Source organism: Lepeophtheirus salmonis, chromosome 14 (assembly GCF_016086655.4).
Source record: "Lepeophtheirus salmonis chromosome 14, UVic_Lsal_1.4, whole genome shotgun sequence".
Classification (NCBI taxonomy): Eukaryota; Metazoa; Arthropoda; class Copepoda; order Siphonostomatoida; family Caligidae; genus Lepeophtheirus; species Lepeophtheirus salmonis.
In genome coordinates this window covers 28,465,663-28,473,360 of record NC_052144.2, presented here as the reverse complement: position 1 = coordinate 28,473,360, position 7,698 = coordinate 28,465,663, and positions in this window count along the sequence as shown.

The following is a 7,698-nucleotide window of genomic DNA, read 5'->3' as shown; positions in this document are numbered from 1 at the left end:
TTCCACTAACTAACTAGTAGTTAACTATGTGGGGTAGCCAGTGTGTACTTAATATCTGATAAGTATTGAGAGACGACAAACTTTTGTACATAAAACAAGAGATTTAATTAAGTGATCATAAAAAATAAAAACACCATAAATTTTTATGTGACTAACCTTTGTCACGGTGTTACCTCACTAAAATAAAATATATAGTATATTTTACTGTCAGCTGTTGATGTTTCTGTTTATTTTTCGTTGACTGGGCGGATTCAGTCAGTGAGCAATTCCTGACAGTATGTGGATAATAGGCTTATACCGGGTGGTCCATTGAAATCTGACCACTACCTAATTCAATAATTAAGGAAGGTTGAGGGATTGAAATTAATTCATATTTCAATATCTTAAAGCATAAAGAATTAGTTACAAAACAAGACAGCATGAACTCTCTACCTTACGAACAAGTCGAGAAAATTATACTTGAACGTGAGAGACAAATTACCATTCGCACACTCTAAGCAGTTGGGCGTGTCTTAGACCACCTTCTACGCCGTCAACAAGTCTGAAACGTTGGAGAAGGTTATTTCAAACAGGCCAAACTGGACCCAAAGGAGTTAAAGAAAACAGCCCAGGCGAATCCTCTCAAGTCCATGCATCCCATGCAAGAAATCTCGGGATTTCACACTAGACTGTTCAGAAAGCTATCATAAAAGTGGTTGGAAAGAGCCATGTGAGAGCGAAGAGGATATTTTTGATACCAGTAACAAAAGAAACCCATCTACTTCATTGCAAGACTCATTTCAATGAGTCTTTTGAGTTATTTTTGACCTCTACAGGCCTGATACCAACACTTTCAAATATACCTTTTTGGTATATCTCGAAAAAAAGGCACACAGTGTTCGTCATCTGAAACTGTGGCCCTTAAAGGTACTGTCAGCTAGCACTGGGACGCCATGACAGAGGACTACATCTGCAGTGGGTGCCAGGCATTCCCCGACAGCCTGGAACTATCATTGCCGCTAAGGGCGGCTAGATTAATTATTAAGAGAGCTCAGGCACACATCTATTTATAGCATTAATTTTGTTGAAATAATATTGTTAATGAATAAATTATATCTTGTTGAAGTTCAAAATTGTCAAATTTTAATGGACCACCCGATAGAGTGTTTCCTCGTGACGTCACAATTTTAATGTTGTCCATTTAAGGGACCTAAACAACCAAGTTTTATAACAATTAAAACCCTTTCTTTTTTCATTAATATTTAGGAAAATAGTGAACTGTTGGATGTCAAAGCGGGATCAACAAATAAAAGGATATAAACCTTACGATCTATAAAAAATTTTATTGCTCAATTTTCTTGTTTGATATGACACTAAAATGTATTAAAATATGCTATTACATCGTTATACAATCACATTTCTGTGGTCTAGATTAACTTTTTAAATGGAAAAAATATAAATCTAGCCATTTTTAGGGATTTTTAGAACATATTACTTTGATTTAATTCAAATATTAGTGCTTATCAGTGACAACATGTATTATACAAAAGCAATTGTCAAGTCTTTTTTGATTTTAAAAGCCATTGGATGGAGTTTGATAAAAGTTTATTTTGGAAATTTGTTCGTTTTATGTAGTAAAAATATCAACTTTGAGCTCCCAAAATTGAAAAATACTACATTTCTATCACATTTTCTCTAAAGTAGTTTTTAGCCACACCAATAATTGAACAAATATTCAACTACTAATATTAAAGTAAATTATTTATGGTTATCAATTGAATTACTAGAATAGCTGTCTTAATTTCACTCTTCTTAATTAAGACCTAAATAAAGTACTTATTACAGTTCGTTAGCTTTATTGGATCTTGCAAACTTTAGTACCAAAAGAAACTGAAAAAATGCCGAAATCAACAATTATGATTCCATAGTTGGAAAGAAATGGTTCGGAAGAGCTTATTCAAATTCAACTTATTAACGTTTAAAAAACTGATAACTAGGGAGAATAACCAAAAAAATTGAAAGCTGACAACAAAATCCTGTGTAAATTTTTGTGGTAGTGATGTAACTCCGTGATTACTCTTACAAAAATTTGTGAGAATTGATTGACGATGACGTCATTGGGTGATTCCTATAAAGACAACTTTTTTCAAAGATTCTTCTTAAGAACGGCTCTTAAGTCCGATTCGTCTTGACAAATTTGGAAAAGTTTAACAAAATTTTGGGGCCACTAGATTATTGTTGTTTCTTGCTGCTTTTTTAGGGGGGGGGAGAGAGAGGGGAATACAACTCTTTTGATACAACAAAACAACGACATATGGCGGTTGACTGATTAATAACTATATACATAAAAAAATCATTACAAAACCATTATTATAAAAAGTAATAGAAATGAAGAATAGGGAATGAAGAAAAAAATCGATTCTCTATTGATTTTTTTATTTATTTTGATAAAAAAATAAATACAATTCATATTTTGTTAGTTATACAACGCAACCTATCCTCATTACAATATAAAAGAAAAAAATAATATTCAAATTGTATAGTAGATCGTTTTTTTTTTGCTTCTTCTTTTAATGTTCCTTTAATTGGTCAGATGGGGTTACATTTATTTTATCTGACCTAAAAATCTTTTATGAAGTCTATATACATTAAGTATATTTCCTTCTCTAGGAACGACCGGGGCACAAACCTTCGCTCATTGAGCCCAAGAGAATAATTTCTCCCGAGGGTGTTGTCCATTGAGCTACGTCGTTCCATCGTTTTCATAACACCTCAGCAAATCTGTGGGCCAATCTGGGGACCGAAACAACCAAGTTTCATGAATCCATTTTTTTTTTATATGAAAGAATTTAAAGGACTTAAACCTGTAATCTCGATCAAAAATATATCCCTCTAATGCCTAGTTGTATATTGTAATATGAGTTCCTAATATGTATTAAAAATAGTGTGGAATTGGTCCAAAAAAAAACAACTAAAAATACTGCAGTCAAATCTGTCTGGTCCACATAAAACTTATCAGTCCTAGTATCAATCCTATTCGTCCTTTTATGGTAACTACAATAGCTTAAATGACGTAATTACTAACTATGTTCTTTCAGTTAATCAAAATAACCTCTTTCAAGAGAGAAAAGATAGCTGTAGTTTAAAGAAGGACGTGTGTGAGTGACTAAAACTTATTATTAAACGTTTATTTAAATTTAAACGAGAGGTTTTGTGAGGACACTTTTTTAACAAAATCATCTGAAAATAGTGCATTGCACAACTTTTAATCTATAATTTTAATCATTTATCTCTAAATTCCTTACAGACCATGACTATGTAGTCTAACTCGAGCTTAGTCTACTCCTGCTTGATGGAAGACTCAAAAGACGGAACACTCATGTGAGAAGTCGCAAACATCTTTTCTTCCAGACGCACCTAGATAGATTAGTCAAAGGGGGTTTCGTCCGGATCTCTCAGGAAGGCCTGGGTGTTAGCGGCGCGATGATAAAGAGCTCTGTCTTGGGTGAAAACTAAGTTGTACCGAACTTTTCTCTTGTACAACACTTTCTTATCCAGAAGTAAAATGTAAGCATATGCACTGAGCCACCTTCTTCTTCATCACAAAAACGTGAGGGTAGACTCCCCAACGCCCAAGATCATGGTTCCGGCTAGATTTTTTGTTATGAAGACATGTCTCACTGATGCTGAGATATTGTCTGGATGTTTGATAGTGATGCAGCAGCTGTTTTGCTTATTCTCAGTGGCATCAAGGGTGAAAAAAATTCCATAGAAAAATTCGGCAAAATTTTTGTTGACCTTGAGGAAATTTAGAATCTTCTTTGCTCTTTCCCACCATTTCAGCTTGCTCTGTTCTGAGATAAGATGTCTTGTTGTCCTCCTTCGTGATATGGCACCACTGTCATTCCGGATTGAAAATGATAAAATGTCTACCACTAGAATAGATCAACCCTAAAAATAGTGTTGACTGTGAGATAAGATAATTTATAAATTTCACATAGAAAGGAAGTCCGTCCAGGAATATTATTATTTTACTATAATGTGCTCGAAAAAGAAAAGGGGAGGATCCCAAATTTTGACAAGCTACGAGTCAACTCATTTTATGTACAGAAGCCGAGTTTTTGTTGACTTTTTTCTTTACTTCACATAATTAGAGCCAAATTACGAGCTTTGCTTGTTATGACGTACACCATTATACATTCTTATTTACATAAAGTAGACAATAAATTAACTATTACATTTGTAAGGATAAGATATTTCTACAAAATTCCTAAAAATTTAGCCTTTTCGTAGGATTTTTCAATCTCTGGATTAATTCAAATATCTCTGCTTTTCCTTAACATTGATACAGGTGTTAGTCGATGTGATTAGTGTTACGTCAGTCTTAAGACTGATTGTATAATCAGTCTCCTTAACTCTTAGCTATTTTTACTCATACCTAGGATTGGATAATATAAAAATAAGAAATGATAGCTAAAACGTATAATAATAAGTTCTAGCCACACTCCTCCTATTTTAAACTTCTGGTATCTTGTCCTTGTAAAGAGGTTATGTGGAGCAGCTGAAATCACGTATCTAGTAGCTACGTCATTTCATATGTAGTAGTTTCCATAACAGACCCACAAGTGTTTGTCGTATGAGTGACACATTTTATTAGGACCGGACTAATATGATTGCAGTCCTTTTAGTTTTTTTTAGATGTGAGTGAAAATGCTCAGTTTATTTTTATTTTGATACAAAAAATTCATACTCATTCTCTCAAATCCACACGCAACCTTTCCTCATTACAAAGAAAATAACATTCAAATTGTTCATATAGTACAACATATGTAGATATTTTATGAATTCAGTCAAGTGTGTACATATATTAAAAGAAAGCATTCAGCTACCTTAATCCCCCTCCCCCCCTCCTCCACCTCTCATTCCTTGCTGTTGTCGTTGTCGTCGTTGTCAAAAGCCAGGGGGATTCGAAGGAAAACAACAATTCTCTAACTCGCTTACGAATTTTGTTTTCCATACACACTACAGAATGATAGAAAAGGAAAAAAAGTATTTTGTTATTATTCAAATTTGATAAAGTTCACCCCCAACTACGTATTTGTATATTAGGGTGGACCTAAGGAAAATACATCTGTGCAATTTCATTGAAATATATGATGCATCAACATAAAAACAATATTAAAAAAAAAGAGAAAATCCCAATTTTTTATTTTATTTTTCAGCGTGCAGCCATTGTTAACAACTAACTTTGAACACCTATGATATTTACGAATGCAAGTAGGAGGTTGTCTGTTATTATGGCGGCTAGTGGGAAGTGCTTGGTGTTAGCTAAATAAAATAGCATTGGTCATCGTATTAGTTATTCCACAAAGGCAAAGTGTCATTATTGCAATTCGCAGCAGACGAGACAATCTTGAGACAGGAAACATATTAAACATAAGCAGTTCCTTTTTCTGGATTGTGGAAATTACCAGCCAGGAGGCCATTCGTCTGGCAATAACACAGTTTAAAGAACACGTTGACCTGGTTGTCAGATTTTTTTTTACTTTGTTGGACCTGGTATTTGGCATCCGGGCTCAACAGAACTCAACCCCATGGTCTTCTTTTTGTTCATTAGGTCCAGACACAGTACGAAAAAAAAAGTAAAAATTGTATTTGACAACACCCTCTCCTTATGTTGGGTTGTCCTCAGGGGTTGGGCAATTTTGGAATATTTTCTTTTTACTAAACAAATTAACATTGGAAAGTCTTATCAAAAAAATTTAATTTTTTGTAAGCAGCTGTGGATTTTTGAATTTTCTTTCGCTAGAATTCAATTTTTTATGAATACTTGTGGAATTTGTGAATTTTTTGAGAATAACTAAGGATTTTTGAATTTTTTTTCTAGAAAATATAATTTTTGAGAGTAGCTATAGATTTTTGAAATTTTTTTCCTATTAGCTGTATATTTTTGAAATTTTTTTCCCAAAAAATTAAATTTTTTGTGAATACCTATAGATTTTCTTCCAAAGAATTTAATATTTAAATTTTTTTTCCCCCAAAATTTTTTTTTTATGAATAGCTATAGATTTTTTAAATTATTGCAAATTTTTTCCAATTATTCAAATATATTGTTTTTGAAAAAAAATTCAAAAAATTTAATATTGAAGTTTTTTTCCCAAAAAAATTCAGATAATTTAATATTTGAATTTTTTTTCCCAAAATTTTTTTTTGTCAATAATATTCCAAAAAACTATCCTAACTATCATCACCCTAATGTATATATAAAGTTTATAATTTATATATTTTCATCACCGCCTGTGCTGCTATAATTATTAACATAATTAATTAATTCATATTCAGTCCATGGTGCGTGGTGTTCCATTCTTTACTCGTTACTTACTTGAACATACAAATGTTTATGACTTTTTTTTTTGTTAGTTTATCTTGTCATCCTTCCCATAAAATCGATAGAATGTTTCATTTGTAGGGATGCCGCCACGTGTGTGCGTACTCCCGAGTAGTCCCGGATTAAAAGACAATTAATAACTTTTTATTATTAATATTGATTTATTTGTATTATTGTATTGTAAATATAAGAAATTAAGAAAGAGGAGCTCCCCAGGAGGGGGTTCCAAACACCGTTGGATATGTCAAGGAAGTTTTTATAACTGGAACGCGTAATCCTTTGTTCCTTTATTATTTTTTGACCAACTAAGGGATATTTTTTTATTAGAGAATAGGAAAAATGAAAGAGGTTTATTGAATTAAAATAATTGTGTAATAAATGCCTTTAAGAAATTAATCCTATAACGCCATTTGGGTACTGTGTAACTGTGATGCGGAACCATAGGAGCTATTCTCCCCACTTAGGGGATTCTTTATTGTTATTGCAAAAAAAAAAAAAAAAAAAAAAAAAAAAAAAAAAATCGTTAGGCTAATGTCATAACTTTTGATATTTTTGTTCATTCAAATTCAATATTTTCACAAATAATTTACTCTGATATTTAAAAAACAACAACATGTTTTTTGTTTCTTCGGTATTTTAAATAAGAAACAGAAGCCTTTGTCAAAAAAGTTCCGCCCACAAGAAAAACTTGATAATAACTTTCGGTGTAGTTGTTTTTTTAATCATAATTTTCGGACAATTATAAAATTTGTATCGTTGTGCATTTTTAAAAACCAAAAAGTTTTTATTTGTTTGTTTTCTGTCAAAATGAAAGATTTTTGGTTTTGTTGGTAAATAATGATTTTTTTGTTTTTTTGTATTTAAATGACTCACTGCCCTTACTGATTTCCTTAGATGAATATAATATTAATAAAAAAACACAAAAATGAACGTGGTCACCCTGATAATTTTGAAGAATGCATTGGTGGTGAGCATCTTAGCTGTCTTGACGTTTCATTAAATTAGCAGAGAGCAGCTATGAGATGAAGGAAATAAACACAAGTCCGTCTCCGTATTTAGAAAGGATATACGCAGGAATTACACCGATATCGATCCTCAATTCTACTCAAAGTCCAACTAGGACTTACACTTATAACTCATTCACGTTACAAAGAATAAAATTGTTCCGGTCAAATACTAAAAATAAACTAAAACAAAACTGCATCTTCCTTAGTGTCTTAGAAGTCGAGAAAATGCCACCTGAACGTGACCCACAAATTTTGATCCACGAACTTTTGGACGCTGGCAAGAAACTTTGAAGGAGAAGTTGTTACCATGGGTTCAGACCAACT